Consider the following 18091-nt stretch of genomic DNA (forward strand, 5'->3'; position numbering starts at 1 on the left):
ATTTCTCCCCTCTGACTTCTGATCAGACCCTCCTGGGTGGGGAGCAGCTGGGCGGGTTCTGCGGAGTCCTAGGGCAGATGCAGACCCCTGCGCATCAGAGGCGATGAACACATCACTACCTCAGGCTCTGCGGCTTCATTTACATAAAAGACAGAACCTGATTATTTAGAAAATTGCTGTCAACTGACGTTTAGCTGAAAATATTTATGGTCTGTTTCCATAAGAAGATGGAGCCTCTGCCCTCTTGAAGAGCCCACATGGCCCTCCAGCGCCTGCTGCCTTGCCTTCCACGTATCTGCTCAACTGGCACAGGAACATTGCTGAGGGCTGTGTGCTGTTCCCCCCAAGCAGCAAAATGACTTCTTCACACTTACTGGTTATGTTTTTCATTAGGCAGTTTCTGAATTTTGATGGTCTCTTCCAGAACCAAATTAATTAAGCATATTTTATGTAATATAGGAACATCTCAAGCTCAGCCTACCTATATTTCTAGTGTGCCTAATACTTTCATAGTTTCTTCAGCCCAAGGCATGGATAAGATATAGACCTTTGGTGTCCACTGATGAAGCATGGTTTAAAGCCTTTTATAATTTCCACTCACTGCATGTTTGCCACTTAGTCACTTGTTATATCATAAGAAACCTCCTTAATGATTCTGACTGTAGTGGAAAATATCACAAGAGTAGATTTTAGTATTATATGAAATTGTAGTTAACTGAATATCAATATAATGGTAAGCATATTTCAGGAAAAATTAATTTAATTAAATATTGTTATAGATAGTAGTAGAGTAGAGCACAACGTGAGGTTGGGCTATAGGGGCAAATTCATCTGGTTCCAATTTCATTTTAAACTTCCCACATGCTGTGTGACCTAGAACAAATTACTTAACCTCTCTGTGTCTCAGTATCCTCATCTGTAATTGGAAGTAATTATACTTAATTCACAGAGTTGTTTTAAAGATTAAATAAAATACCATCTATAAACTTGTGCACTAAGGAAGTAGTGTTTTATTCTTAATATTACTATTATAAGTTCAAAAGAAATTCATAGTTGGGTTCTGTATCTTATATTTAACTTTTGGAGCAAGTTTGTACTTTATCTCTTTATTACACCAAAGATTAAATGTTATTAAAATGGGAAATGAAAATAACCACCCAGAATTGTTTTTTTTAAAAGATCATCTATATATATCAAATATATACATGTTACATATTTATGTATTTGGCCAAGTACTTAGACCACCCCTGAAAATCAAGGAAGCTGGACAGTGATGAGGGAGACCAAGTGAAAATGAAAACTAAGAAAACACTTGTAGCAAAAGGTTAAGTTACACAAAGTCTGTGCAACTGACCAGCCCTCGGAGATCCACTGAAGGCGGAGATGAAGAATGAGGCAAGGAGATGAAGGCACTGGGGTCTGGACGCCAGAGGTACAAACCCGGAAGCTGGTAAGTGATACTAACACCAAAACTAAGCACCTGCATCCCAAGGAACCCACCCTTCTCACCCACAGCTGAGAACAAAGGAGTATTATTATTAGCATCATCATCAACACTAAACTGATAACATTTGCAAAGTGCTCAGTACCAGGTGCTGCGTAAAGCTCCTTGCACCTGGTATGATTTCTCCAACTATCTGTAAGGTTGTCCATGAGACTCACTCAGCACCAAACCTCTACGGCAGAGTTAGCACTCCTGCCAGCCTGGTGTGACACTAAACTCTATCTTCTCAATAAAAACAAGAAACAAACACATTATGAACAGCAACACACAGAGAAGCAGGGGTTCTGGGGCATTTTAATTTGCCTCCTTGGAGTACCTCCCACTCGGGTGCAATACTGGCTGGAGCAGCAGGTACTCACTGCAATTCCTGACTCTATGTTCAGTGTCTTCACACTGGTAGCTTCAGACTGACCATGGTGGGAGCACTGATACTACAGAAATTGACAAATACTGCAGATTGGCTTGTGTGAGATACCCGCAAACAGCCCGAGTGTTTGGCCAAGGAATTCACTTCTGTTCCTTGTTAGACTTTCATTCTGGGGAAAGTAAATATCTCAAGCAATTAAATTCTCATGCTGTCATTTACCTTATTTTTCCTAATAGATTTTTATTAATCAAAGATAAACTTATATCTGAACCAAAACATATGTGATATTTATAGTCTAGGTGCTAAGGCGGATAACACTACATTTTCTGGAAATACGCCATTGATTTTCTATATTACATACCACACTTCCCAGTTATTATGAAAGGGTAAGTCTATGGAAAGAAATTGTCTCAAAGCATTCATTGTTGCAAAACCAGTTAACGGTTTTGACTGAGGTTTGACTCCTCAGGGAGCCCTTAGGGGTGATTTCTTCACTGAACCAGCCCATCAATGCGGATGCCCCTTTACAGGAGGGCTGCACTGCAGGCTGGTCACAGAAAGTTCGTCCTCTGAAGGATCTCGGCTTGTAATAGTAGAGAGAGAGAGAGAAAGGTGAGCAACATACGCAATGGAAGGGCTAAGCGCTGTTCAAAGGGCTCTGGGCGGCCAGAGGCCAGGTACTCACTCAGGGTGGGCGAGACAAGGGAAGGCTTTTCAGAGGAGGTGAGGTTGGAATTTCCAGGAGAGAGAATGAAATGAAGAAAGGCATGGGAAAGGGGAAAAAGAGAATGTGCTTAAAGATTGACTAGGCGGCCTGGTGAACCTCAGATGGTGGTCATCACTTCTACCGGAATGATAAACTGGGCCATCGTAAGGAGAAACAGGGACCGGGAAGGAAATGCCTTCTCGAGCTGTGCCGACGGGCTATGGCACTAGCAGCAGTGCGCAGGCAGACGGATGGGCAGAGAGGGGGCACCAGACTGCAGGGGCTGAAATATGCCATGGAACCCATCATAAGAGACTAAACACTGGCCAGGTGGAGAGAACAGTTCTGAGAGAGACTTGGGCGGTGTGGACAGACAGCCTTTGATGGTTGACTGGATGGGAGGCAGGGATAAAGGAGGAAGTACAGGGCAAAAGAGCCCAGGCTTCCGGGTCACACAGCTGTGACTGCTGCAGACCAAGGGCGTGCTGATCTCACCAGGTGCTGGGGTGTGTCCGAGGGCAGGAAGGGTGAGCTGTGATGTGCTCCCGTGCCCTGGGTGTTAGCACGTGGGACCTTTCCCACAGCTGGCACACTGCTTGCTACATAATATACTCTCAGTAAGTCCTGGTTCGGTGAGAAAGAAGGAAGAGTGAAGGATGACTGGGAGATTTTTGAACACAGAGGTTTAGACACACAACCAAGTCCTAAGCTTGTCAGCAGGCAAATTGCATTTCTTTAAAGGTTGAATGTGAAAGGAATATGGACATGGTCTCTGGGATGTGCTTCCACCTGGAGCTTTCTTCCAGGCTGGCCTGTTCATAGCTGTGAAGGACAACGAAATGTTTATTTCTAGAAGTGACAAAATATTGGGGTGAAAGAAGCTTAGAAGTTTTAAACACACTTTGTGGCTATAAAATTGCCATATGATATGGAAAAGTGTATACAAAAACATCTACCGCCTCTAGAGTCATCCCCTGATGGACAGCACCCTTCTTATTCAGGGGCCACATGCTGAGTTTAGAAGGCATACAGCCATTTTGCTAGGAGAGACCATCACCCCCTGACTACAGCTTGCTGTTTTTGTAGTCCTATGTCTGAAGGAGGCGGTTTGGTCTCCAAAACATGCTAAACGGTTTTTACCAGATGTATAGGAGAGTTTAAAGCCTTAGGAAAGGAGGAACATGGAAAAAAATCTATAGTACAGGCAAAGGGTGTGTGGACTCTCTCCTGATTTAATCATTTCTAGCCAGTTCTCCGTATAGCCTCCGTATTGCAAATGCCATGAACCACTCCCTGCCCTTTTAAAGGCTGACCAGCCTGAATGTTTAAACAGACTTTGTCTCCTTCTCATCCTGTCTTATCCAGCCACGTGCCTTAGGCTTTTGTTTTTGAATTATATTGTTTCTTAAATAAGAAAATAAACAAATAGAAGAGGTTTTCCCTGTGCATTTCAAAGGCATTTATCAGAACCTCAGCAGTAAATCTGATTTTATTTGAAGTGATATAAACTGACCAACATCCTTTCAAAACAGAGAGTGCCTTGATGAGCAAGAGGCTGAGTGAACCCACACAGTAAATTTGCAGCCTGGCCTTTTCTCTATTAACATTTTTCCTCTTTGCACTTTCATAAAATGTAAATTTAATGGTCTGAAATGCTGATAGACTTTCTAAATTTTTCTTTGCATGGTGTTACACCAAGACTCATTTATTCGTGTCCTAAACTATAATACAAGCTTCCGATCAGTGGATCACTCTAATTACTATCAGGTGCTTGTTTCATGTTAAACAGCTTTGACAGTCCAGCAGCTTGGGAGGGAAGCATTCTTCAGTTTATGCCATCTCCTGTCTCTCTTCTTTCTTTGGGGGTTTTTCCCTGACAATTGCAGTAAGTTTTTCTGTGGTTTATAATTCATATTATTTTAGCCCTGATCCCAATTCAAAACCTCAAGACTGCATAACCTTATTCTTATTCAGGGTTAAACTGCAGATTTCCTTCCTGCTTGATACTTGAAACGAGGTTCAAAATATCTGACCTTGAAACCCTGGACCATCCTTTAAAAAAAAAAACCACACTTTTAAAATGAAAAGCCAGTTTCATATATCCTACTATACTTCCACTTTGGACTGAAGTCTTTTACTGAAAGAATTTGTCTTCAAGTTTTCTTACATAACTTGTAAAATAAAGATGAAGTAAGGATTTTTATTCAATAATCTTTTGCCTTTGTTCATAAAAGTTGAGGCAAATTAGTGCCTGCACAAAATAAAGGGAATACAAAAGGGGCTAGGACTCTGTGTCTTGGGGGAAAATAACTGATATGCCAATTCACTAGTTTTCTACCCAACTATTTCTAAAGACAGCACGAAAACAAGTCTACCTAGGACATCCTGTTCCGGTTGGCTCCATTGTACTCTACATTGTCACATGAGATCGTCCAGCCTTCCTCCTCTACACACAAGGTATGATTTGAGAAGAAGTCTTCATGTACCGCCTGCAGAAGTAAACATGAAAACAATCAACTTTTCACCTTCTTTGGGCTTTCTCAGAAGTGGTCACCACCCCTCTCCTCATATCGAATAGAGATAAAGAGCTTCGAAATTACTATTATGAAAGGATTCGGTTTTCAAGTTCATTATTGCCCTCGCAGGCATTTTCTGCAGTGTAATGACAATATGGGAGACATTTGGGAAAGATGAAACTGGAGAATTTGTACCATTTCAGAATTTTCATAAGAGATCAGTAATCAAAATAGAGATTTGCTCTCTCCATAGAAAATCTGCTGAAATTTTCTACAGATACTTCCTTTTGTCAAGGAAATTAAATTGCATCAGAATTACCTTTTAGAAGGGTGAAAGTTGGATGGGCTGTCATTTGTCTTGCCTAGATAAGATCTTCTCACTTCTCAAAGTGCCCAGGATCCCACTGCTGCTGGTCCATGATCCCCCCCTATATCTCACAGTGCTTCTACTTGCAGGGGCCTGTGGGGAAAAACACATACACATCATATCTAGCCAATCAAAAACATCTGGCTTTCTCTAACCGCAAGCTTCTCATACATATTGCTTAAGTCCTGTTGTTTTTTTGGTGGGGTGGGGGTATGCACCCCACTGGTAAAATTGTTTTGAGCATCTCCAATGTATGCATATTTATTTACATGCTATAAATACACATTATTCTCTGAATATATTATGTTTATTTTCAGTATGTATACACAAAAGGTGAATTTAAGAAGTAGTAAAGTAACCATAAAGAGAATTTCTAAGGTTTTCTTTCTTGCACTCCCTGGGATCTGGGCAGCTGATTTTGCAGGCTACTGCATGGTGGGTGGTAATCCCAGAGCCTGGAGGCAATGGAGATGATGGGGATGATGGAGGGGACATGGTGTGTGGCTGCAGCCTGAAAGGTGGCAAAGTGATTTACTGAGCCCAGGTTTTATGAGTTGACTTCATCCGGATTCATTCTGCATTATTCTTGAGGATCCCAACTCCCACTCAGCTTGGCAGTGTCATGCATCACACACAACTGAAAGAAGTTGGGAGAATATGACAGTACTCATTCTGTCTGCTGGAAGCACGTAGTTCCTCTTGCTCTTTCAAAGATATGGTGTAAAATTAGACCATTAGGATAGGACAGAGTCATTATTGGAAATGCAGATCACATAAAACAAATTGTCCTGTTCTCATTGAAGAAGTATCCTGACCCTGCAGAGATAAAGATTGTGAACTTTCAGAAATTAATTCATCTGCATTTTAGATAGAGCATTTGGAAAGATTTGCTGGTTTTCATTAACATCATAAAACTATTCATAAAAATGTTAGCTTAGTTTTTTTTTTAACAGCAAACAAAATTACAGAGCTTTGCTAGTTAAATGTGGAGCAGTTTGTAGTTGGTTAGAAAACAAAATTATCCAGATGTCTATTGTCTCGATGACCTGTAATATCACCATGGATCTCTAGGAGATGGCAGCAGGGAGAGGCTCGGGCCAGGCTTACCTCAAAGAGAACTACAGGCTGCAAAGAGATCAAAGGAGAGAGCTGTTCCATTTACCCGGACATTCAGATGTTCCTTCAGTCCTCAGGTTTCTACAGAATTCCTAAACTGTATTAGGCTGTAGGAGTGCAGAACAGAGATGCCTTTCTAGTCTCAGTGAACAGACAGCGCAGTGGGAAAGGCAGGTAAACAAGCAGTGAGTTCTCTGGGAGAAGACCTCCCTGCAGGAATGCCCAGGGCACCATGGTGGTCCAGGGAGTGGCCTGGAATAGCCGCATCATTGGGGTGGCCCTCCACTCTGGATTGAATTCTAACAATAGAATGAAGTTATGAAAGAAGATAATAAATACTAAATATTTTACTGACCAAGGAAGTGCCATGTGCCACATACTCTGTTATACTTTAAAGACTGTAGTTTGATGATAGAGAGAGAGAGAATCTGGGGGAAGGCCTGAGAATCAGACTTCTTACATCCATATCCCAGATGCCAGCATTTATTAGCTGGCCAAACTGGGTAAGTTAACTCATCTCTCTAAATGCCAGTTTTCCCATGTGTTAGCTGGAATGATAGCCATTATCTCAGAAGTCAGTGCTATAGTTATGAGGAATAAACTAGATAATCCTGGTAAAACATTTAGGACTCGGCCTAACACAGTAGATGTTTCATGAATGTTAGCTGGTATTTACCTGTTAATCTTACTACTCATGAACTGCCTTCATTGTTACTCTAGTTATCTCCATATTATAGAGTATGGAGCTATGGCCTAGAGAGCTTAGGAACTGCAGTGTAACCACCGTGATGTGGAACCCAGGCACTGGCAAGAGGAGGCACTGGCCCGGGGCAGGGAGCATGAGTCTAAAGATCACGGCGATCCAGGGAAGAAGGGAGGAGGGGAGGCTTCCAGAGGCAGGACTGCCACGGTTCATTCAGAAGGAGATGGCCAACACTACAGCAGCAAAAAGAAATCGATTGGAGATATTTTCATTATGTGAATGTTAATAGATTATAGGAGAAGATGATCTACATGAGTAGAGGCATTATTCTGGAACTTCAGAATTTTAAGTGGATTTTGGCTTTTTCTATAAATCAGCTTAGAGAGGGGGAATGGGGAAAGACTTAGGGGATGTATATATACACCATAAGGTATATATCTGATCAGATTTATCTGATACACCTTCATATACTTTTATATATAAATGTATATAATACATATTACATATGTATCAGCTTTGCTGCTGTGAGAGGCCAAAATAAAGTTGTTAGGATTGAAGAGTTAAGATATATTCTGATACAATAATATATATTACTATATATATATATATGTATGTGAAATACATGTACTGACTTTTTCATTTGCTTTTCCCATTGGTTCTATATTTTGTTGCCGTTTGACATTGAATTGTATGAAGTGTATTGCATACTACTTTGCTTTGTCATACTAAAAACATGTTTCGCTTTCCTTTATAACATATTGGTGCCTAGAACTTCTCCTCATCTGGTCTTACAGCTCAGTGTTCTGTACTCAGAGGCTACACCCTAAGGTCCAGTCCCAACACAGGGCTGGTGATGGGGACCAGGAAGAGAACATGATCCAAAGGGACCAAGCAGCTCACCACCCCTCTTATAAGTTGCCGCCAACAGAAGCAAGCCCAGCCATTCAGGTCTACTAGGGTTGCTTCTGAAATGCGTTTCATCTTCTCTGTTAAAGGCCTTCTCCCCCCATCACTGCTAGAAGATCTTGTGCTACGGAGACGTTCCTGCTTAATGTTTCTTTCAGACTAGTTAATTTATCAAACAAGAATAAGGGAAAATATCTAACATTAAATGTTAGTAGCTTACTGTTTTGAATGATAGAAATAGCAACAATGAATCATTACTTCCTTTCACATATTTACTAACTCACATTTCCTACTAAGACTCACCAGCTTTGACTAACAATGCTGAAGTTTGATGTTATTATGTGGCTCATGACTGTTTTCCCTAGTAAAGCTGGCTTTAGGCACTGTTTTGATTCCATTAATGACCACTCAAGATAAGGAGCTTTTCCATATGCCTGGGATGGTTTCTTTCCTCACTCAGAAGAATTTTAAACCTGAGGGAGGCTTTGAAAACCAGTGAACAAATGTGTAACTTCTAAGGCCCACAAGGTACAACCACAAATGAATTAGAAGGAAAGAGAAATTCTCATAATTTTTGCCATAAAGATGAAATGGAATGGGTCTTTCTTGGACCTATAATTACAGCAGTTCAAACTTTGCTAATGGTTTTGGCCGTATGTCAAAAGCATACAGGAAAAGTTTACCATATCATAAGGCTCATTTGTATGTATCATTCATTTCTATGAATATTGTAAATAAAATAGCTAGCATACCAAGTAATTGAACAGAAAATGCATGCAAGCAAAATGGCAGATTAGCCAATGAAAAAGTGTTCTCTTTGTATTAAGAATATATATATATATATATATGTGGATTATTTGTTTTTTTGCTATTAAGTTGTATAAGTTCCTGAATGTATTTTGGATATTGATTCCTCATCAGGCATAAGGTTTGCAAATACTTTTTTCCCATTCCATGGGTGCCTTTTCATTTTGTTATTATTTTCTTTGCTGTGCAAAAGCTTTTGGTTTCATATTGTCCTGTTTGTTTATTTTTGTTTTTATTGCTCATGCTAAAAAAAATCATCGACCACACCAATGTCAAGGAGCTTTTACCCCTATAGAATTTTCCCCATAGAGTTCTCCTGGGAGTTTTACAGTCTTTAATATATTTCACATTAATTTTTGCAAATGGTGTAAGATAGGGGTTCAATTTTATTCTTTTGCATGTGGATATTCATTTTTCCCAATTTTTAAAAATAATTTGAAACATTCTTGAAAACAATCCAATTTAAAAATGGACAAAGGACTGAATAGACAGTTTTCCAAAGAAAATGGACAAATAGCCAGCAGGTACATGAAAAAGGGCTCAACCTTACTAATCAAAAAGGAAATGAAAATCAAAAGCAGAATTAGATACCACCTCACTCCTGTTAAAATGGCTACTATAAAAAAAATGTATAATATATGTACTGACATTTTGACTGAAGGTATTTGTCCGGCTTCCTATGAACTAACAGCAAACTGTAAAGGTTGCTGGGAGATTATAAAGAAGGTGCTTTAAACTCTTTGGGGAACAAGAAGGACCCAACTCAGAAAACAGTCAAGTAACCCTAAGAAGTATTTATCAAGTGCCTAGTCTATAAGCACGTTAGATACCATATTTTATCAACTCCTCACAGCCTCCCTGCCTTTAGTATTACCATCTATCTTGGAAAAACAAGGGCAACAAAGACAGGTATTTACCAGGACTGAGTCTGGAACCCTCCAGCTGGCGTCTTTTCTCACCTGGCTCATTCCTGGCATGAAGTTCTTTCCACTGCCTCCACTTTTATTGTCCCTTCAATGTAGTTTCATCTCTAAGTCCCGCTTCAACCTTCTTGTAAGCCACTTAAATGCTCTAAGGATGCACATGAACAGGGTAACTAACACACGGGCAAGAAATGATAAAAATATGAGACAGCTACTGTTTGGGGAGAAAGACAGTAGATGTGGAGAGAGAGGGCTGTTACATAGGACACTGCAATGAATAAGGAATCTGGGTTTTGCACTTGAAACCAAGACTTGAATTTGCTATAACCTGCAGAAGTTTGAGGGCTCATACATGTATTTACAAGGTAACATTTACGTTTGCCACATACACAGTCTACATAAATGTCACCCAAGAAGTAGTGCCATTTTGCTGGGTCATTTTGAAAGCATAGTCTGACTCCAAGCCTTGAGGCAGGAATTTGTCTGGGAAGTGATCCCGTGAGAGCAGGGCTGTGAAGATGGGAAAAAGGGAAAGTCAGTGTAAGATGCCTGCAAAGCTTAACCCCTCCGATTTTCTGGGGAACCTCCTGAGAGGTACTACGGAGCTGCCTGCCCGGGGGACACATGGGGAACCAATGACCCTGGGTTCCACCCCCCGTTGGTCACCCGTGGTCCTGTGGGCGCTACCTCCCCTGCACTGCCCAGCAGGCTCCCATGGCATCTAGAGAAACCCCACGGCAGGAAGCAGGAAGTATGGACAGTGGGCCTCAGGCCAGGAGCTGGCCGGTTCCACCTGCCCCAAGCTGGTCAACGCCTCAGGGAGCAGGTCACTTCTGCAGGGACTGCAGCCCAGGGAGGACAGGAGAAGAGGGTTTGCAGGGCACACAGGACTTTCTGGGGCAGGCAAGTGGGTCCTCACAGGAATAACGGGGAAGCGCAGGGGAGGTAGAGCACACAGGCTTTTGCTTATGTTTAAAGCTAGAATTGCTGGTAATGCTGTCTTCACTTTTCCTACACTAGATTTCTCTAAAACACCTTCCACATCCAAGAATTATACATGATGTTCTCAAGTATTTGTGGTGATATGTGAAATTTAGACTAAGATTTCATGCATATATGTAGGCATTGAGATAGTATCTCCAGCATTGACCCCTCCTCCATCCCAGAGATGGAGCTCTGCTTATTTTAGCTCAGTCAATGTCATCTCAGCCTCCTTTTCACAAAGACGGGTTCAAGGGATTCAGGCAGAAGTCAGTCAGTATACGACATTCCCACTCTGCCTGATCTGATTTGTGCTGGAAGTTCCACAAGCCTCCCCCCAGGATGTTTTTGTATATATGGATCCGATGCCTGGGATTATTGCACCAGCCTCATGGCCCCCTGAGTGAAGCAAGGAAGAGGGAACAGTGAGAACATACAGCCCCTGGAGGAAGCCCATCCTGAAGTTGGCCCATCTTAGACTTCCAGTTGAGTGAATATGTTGTCTCATTATTTAAGCCATTTTAAGTCAGATTTACAGCTAAAAAGAATCTTAACTGACACTCAGACACTCTGAGTCTCCTCAGCTTTTAATCAGTGATTTAATCCCACGGGAAAAGTTTAATTCCAGAGGGGGAAAGCTGTCTCTCACTCAGGCAAGGGCAGAATTTTCCCTTTGGGTCCATCTGTGGACATGTTCTCAGTTGCATTGTTTTGATGAGCAAGAAATAACTGCTTAGTGTTACCCCATCCAGAACTCTTTCAGATCGCTTTCTCCTTCTGAAGCAGTTTAACCAACTAAGCTCAAAAATTTGCCTTAAAAATGTATCTCACCCAAGACCTCTGCAATTAGACTGAGTTGAAAGGAAAGAATTCAGGGCATCTTTCAAAGCAGGGCAGTGTGGGAGGGTGGAGAAAGCCTGGAACTCGAAGTTATTTCATTTTAAAATCTAGATTATATAATGTAAGGAATATTAAATGGTTTCTTCTTACAGAAATTTCTATCACATTAATATTTCATACCGCTCAGGATTTAGTTTGTTGGCCTTATTTTGTAGTAGTCTGCCAAAGACCCTGTCCTTAGCTTAGAGGACATTGTCTAGAATAGTGATAATGGATAACAGAGGGAAGGCAAGTGAAACTTCACGGCAGGTCCCTAGGAACAGGTACAGGTTTTCTGTGGCATAATGTCCCTGAGCAGCCACCTTTGCAGCATATCCATTAGAAGTGGAGCAAGGGAACTTTCTGTGTGACAGATACTAGGACAATGAACTATTATGTGTTTAAATATCTGTAGCAAGAATAATTCCAAATTTATCAAACGGTTAGACAAGGTTGTTGTCTGGCCTCCCGGCCTCTGTCAATTTGGCTTAGTGAAATATGACATTTGACTTCACATTAACTGATTTTACTGAAGAATGATTCTAGAGCTCAATGTTTAACAGAGTTTTAGCAGGGGGGTTTCCTTGCATGTAGTTACATTGCTTTGACTGCAAATATCCCACCCTGCACCCTCCGGAGGCCCTCACCCTACTCTGACTATATTTATGGTCCCTGTCTCAAAAACACTCTGTAAGATAATACAAAATGGCTGCATGTCATTATGTATTTGTTCAAACCCATAGAATGTACAACACCAAAACTGAGCCTCAACGTAGACTATGGACTTTGGTGGAACATGATCTGTCAATGTAGGTTCATTGATTATAACAAATGCACCTGGAGCAGGATGTTGATTATGGGGGCGACTATGCATGTATGCGGGGTAGGGGGTTGGTGGTATATGGGAACCTCTGTACCCTCTGCTCACTTTTGCTGTGAACTTAAAACTGTTCCAAAAAATAAAGTCTACTTAGAGGGGAGAAGAAAGATCCTAAGTTTAAAGCAAGTATATAAGGTACCAACTCTCTCACCTAATTGGGACATAAAATTTTACTTCTTTCAAGGAAAATAAGGGCAGATTTTTAGTGAGCCAGTCATACAGTAGAGATTTTAAGGTTTTTGTTTTCAATGGAATCAGTTAGGTTATGATGCTAAAATAACTAATAATTCTGACAGTTATTTTAAGGTGTCCAACAAGCAGGAGCTTTAAAGAACATTTTATTCTCCTGTGTCTCGGGGCTGTCGGAAAGCTGACACTGGGTGTGAGTCAGTCCCGAGTCCCAGCCTCTGCCTCCAAATCACGGATAGCAAGTGAGTTCTCTTCTCCAAGTCTCTGAGCCTTTCTCTTATTAGGGAATGGAAATAAGAATAACCTCAAGATTGTTAAAGGAATTAAATGAGATAACAGTAAATGTTAATTTCCTTTCCCACTTTCCATCTCTTAGAAACACTTCAAGAGAAAGAAAATTGAAATTCCTTGATTTCCAAGGTCTCTTGCTCTCCAGGCCATGCCTTACATTAGGTTCCCTTGGCAAGTTGTGATCCACAGACAGGATTATTGCAGAATTATAAACATGCAGCTGGGACAGCTTGATTTGGAGCTGTTTTCTGAGATAATCAACTGGCCTCCCAAATGAGTTATGTATGAACCGAACCTTGTGTTTTGCAAACAAGTTTGCTAGAGACTAAACAAGATATGGGAAGATTGCCTTTCTTGGTCTTGAACATATTTTTTTTTAAGTTTTATCATTACAAAGGCTTTTGTAAAAAAAAACAGTTTGTCACAAACCAACTAACTATATAACTTGTGAATTTAAAAGTGTCCTAAAATATTTATTTTTTAAAGTAAAGCCCAGAACATGTTGCTTGGAACGATGATCAGCTATCTCCCTGCAATCACATCTTCTATTTCCTTTCCCCTTTGAGGGCACTTGCTCATCATGCTCTTGGTTTTGCTCAGCTTCAGTTTCACCTTGGATGCGTTCATGACTTTGTCTAGGATCTGCATGAAGCAAGCACGTGTTTGTTTGATGCAGATCCTGCTCCTGAGGTAGAGGAGCTAAAACACTCTCAATCGGTCTCCTCTCAGGAGGCTGGGACCGTCAGTACAAACAATGTGCCAAGTATTTAAGACTGTAGCATCTGTAGTTAGATGCAAAGGTTCCAGTGGTCTTGGGAAAATTGCCTAAACTTTCTAGAAAATGGAGATAATAGTATGGTCTAATTCCCCATGTTGTTATGGAGGCTAAGCAAGGAAATGTGCACAAAATGCTTAATACAGTGGCCAGAATATGAAGATAACTCAATGCGTATCAGTCTATGACTATCTATAGATGGAGGTATTGCCTGTCTGGCTGGCTACCTGGTATGGGTTTGTTACAGTCAACCTGGAATTTTTGCCCTAGAAAATTCCAAGCAGAGTTCTTTGATACTGATTATTCTTAGACTCGATTCCCCTTACAGACAGGTACTTCAGAAGTTCATTGGACAAATATTATTTCTGGCTGTTCAGGGATCATTTGGGAGTCTTGGAAGCTGGGGACATTCTCCCTAAAGCAAAAAGATTAAGAATAATATAGGGCAGCATGGTGGAAAAAGGGTGTGGGCTTTGTCCATGCGGGTGAAATAAGATGTTATGACTAATGCTGGATTTACTTGTGCTTGGCCAACCGCATGGTATTTATTCAAAGTTCAGTAGAGAGTGAAAGAGGGTATAGATATACACAAAATGAAATGTTATAAGGAGAGTTTTCTTGAAGGAGATTGATTTTTTATCTCAAATTCATTACTAGATATATGCCTGCACTAAAATACACAGAAGTTTTTCTCCAACCAGTTGCAAATAAAAGAAAGGAAATGAAAACAGATCACTTTTATCTTAGCAAAGTCCTTTTCTTTATTACTTTCATTGCTTGGATTATGAATTTCAATAAATTCAAAAGGCATTCCTAAATCTAGAAGTCAATCAAAAAAGACGCTTCTCTAAAGTCCACAAAAATCATACAATTCTAAACTCAATTGATTCTACTCTTAATTTTGCAAACAAATAAATGTTGAGTCAGAGGGATGTTGTTGATATGAGTAGGAAAAGAATCTAAAACTTTTAAGTGTCTCAGGTGAAATTAAATTCTGGCTCAGCTGACCTCTGTTTAATAGTGCTTTTCCTTTATTGCCATCTTACCATTCAGAAAATCTACAGTTCACTAAACTTCTTCATTTGGGGAAGACAATTTTGTCATGGGAAACGGCTTCTATATGGACTAGGACAGTTCTCTGAATCAAAGTGTCAAAAGTTGATTTTCTTTCAACACAGGAAAGTCATCAAAAGATAAAAGAATTTTTCTTTGGTCAATTAAGTCTACATGTTCCCACTGACACCATCTATCAGGTCTCATGATGACCCTGCAGGCAGTGCTACCCTTACAGATAGTGATTTACCCACATTTGGTATCTCTGGTAGGAAGAAGGAACCTGAGGTCTCACAATAGACTGAGGAAGGGCATGGAAGTTCCTTCCCCTGAACCCACAAGAAGAGTGGAGTGCTGCTACTGCAGGACATCAGGGCCGTCCCAGGAAGCAAGAGTGAAAAAAACAACTCAACTGCACCTCAATGGTTTCTTCTGCCTAGACAGTTAGAACAATGGAACTTGCACTCACCTGCTTACAAAGAGGCAGTCTTTCAGATTTTCTCCTGGGATTCAGTCTTATCTTATTTGGGAACTCTGTAGGTTCTGAATGGTATACACCTAAGGAGAGGCCCGTTTGAAGTGGAAGAACTAGGCTCATTCCTGTAATCCAGGAAATTTTTCTCCAAAGTTCAGTATTAGATATGTCATAAAAACGTCACAATCTGACGGACCTGAAAACTTGTTTAAATTTGAGTTATGACTGCCATAACTGTCTTATTTCACCTACATGGGGAGAAGCCTACACCGTTCCTCCTCCACATTGCCTTATGTTGTTCTTAATCTTTTTGCTTTCAAGAGATTCTTCCCAGCTTCCAAGACACCCCAATGATCCCTGCACACAGCCCAGAGAGAATATTTCTCCAACAAGCTTCTAAAGTTCTGTCTCCAAGAACAATCAGGTATCAAAGAACTCTGTTTGGAACTTTCTAGAGCTGCAATCCCAGGCTGACTGTAACAGATCCGTCCTAGGCATTCAGACAGGCAGGCAATACCTCCAATCTATATAGTCATAGACTGACTTCTATTGACCTTTTTATGTTATGGCCAGTATATTAGGCATTCCATGTGCATTTTTGCTTCCTTGGTGAACTTTGGAATCTTAGGTGTCATTAAGAGTCCTTGATCATTAACACACTCACGTACACACAACACACACTTTACCTCTGAATTTGGAAGTCTGGCTTCAACATAACCCCCTCTTTTATTTTTACCACCTGAATTTCAGTTGGCTAAACTTTTGCCTCTGTTCCTTCTGCTGGAAAATTGTTGAACAATGATGATGATTTTAGGTAACAATGAAGAGCCTTCTATACCTCTAATATAAAAAATGTTGAATCTTTTAATTCCACAAATGAAGATGATCCCCTAACAATGCACTTCCAAAATTTCCTTTAGTATCACCTTAAGTATCTCTGTTTGGAACTTCTGTTGCACCTCCACAGAAGCTGGCTCAGTCTGTTATCTCATTTCTGGTCTAATGACTAGAAGGTAACATACCAGGAATATGAAGCAATGTATCAGTTGTTTACAGCACAATCTGATTCTGTTGATTGTATACAACTTTTGAGAAGCCATGCAAGGGTTTAAACCAAACACTCCTTTATGTTTATATTAACAGCATTTATTGGCTCTGGGACTTCTTTCTCAATTTTAAGGTTGTTGCCTTACATAAGAGATTTGTTCTACCAAGCTAAATTTTCAGCACACTCTCAAACATTTTGCTTGCTCTGTTTGTTTACATGACTGAGTTTAGTATTGGCTTTGCATAACATTCTCTTGATAAAAAATAACTGGCTTAACTGGTTACATTGCAAGGATGAAAATTGTAAACAGATGCATTTATTCATGAGAAACATGCATTCTTCCTGTAAAACATTTAAAAAAAATAAGACTTTGAACTATTTTAGTTTAGTGCTGATTTTCTTTTTATGCAATTAAGAAATCAACTGCCGTTTAGCGCAGTTTGAAAATTAAACCTCCCTTAATAGTATAAAAACCTTAATTGGGTCAGGGGTGTGAATGGGGATTCTTATTTCATCACTTAGTTTTGGAATCAGAAACAGTCAACAGTCTTGCAAGTGCTCTAACGCTGAGGAAAGTCACCATCTAGATGCGTCTGCGCAATCCTGAGTAGACTGAATGAGGCTGATGACACCATGTGACAAAAGGCTGGATTCTGCAGTATGAATGACATAACCTGGGCCGAGTACAGCCATACTTGGCCTTCCTTCTCCCTGGTCTTTGCTCTCACTGGTTTAGTCTCAAGTCAGAATTGAGTTTGAGTGCATTCATTATTTCTTCTCCCCTCCAAATCTACTCTTGAAAGTTTGCACAAAAGCTCAACTTTTCCACTCCAGAAAGCACATCATCTTTTTGCCTCTCTGTATAGGAAAGGTTAATATATTTTTCCAAGATACATTAAATGGTGTGACTTGCAAATGGTTTGCACTTTTCCTTTTACAAAGTCTAGAAAACATTCACAGTATTTGTATCTCAAGGGAAAACAGAAATTCAGTTTTACTAAATTTCCATTGGAGCATTATATGATAAGCTAATGGTTTTCCTATTTTTTATTTATTAGTAGAATAATGTGCCAGAAAAAGCAGTTCAATGAATGCACAAAAAGATTATCACAACTGTGATGTTTAATACATACAATTTCTTATCCTTTAATGCAATTGTCAAAATTCAGATTAACTATATGACTTTCATGGGCTTATGGGTGCTATTTTAAATGACTTACCTAAACCTACAGATACCAAAAGTTGTAACTTAAGGCACACAAAATCTTTGGAGACATATTTTCTGTATGACCTTTTGTTTCATGTCATGGTTGACAAGAGATCTACATTAAATCTGTTCCCCAGGAAATATTCTCTATGATTTGTGCTGGAAATTTATTGAAAACAGTCCTCAAGATCAGTGCTGCTGGGGACTGCAGGAAAGTTTGGGCAGAAGAAAGACTTGATCTGTGAATATTAATGTATAAAAGGCAGAAAAATTGAGTCACTCCTACAGGAAGCTCTGGAGCTAAGATCACAGTTGTCCTATCTTGAAGCAAAGGCACCAGGACATTTTATGCTCCCTCTCCGGCCCCCTACTGAGCCCCTCCCCGTAGACATATAGCA

This window comes from Manis javanica, chromosome 9 (assembly GCF_040802235.1).
Source record: "Manis javanica isolate MJ-LG chromosome 9, MJ_LKY, whole genome shotgun sequence".
Lineage (NCBI taxonomy): Eukaryota > Metazoa > Chordata > Mammalia > Pholidota > Manidae > Manis > Manis javanica.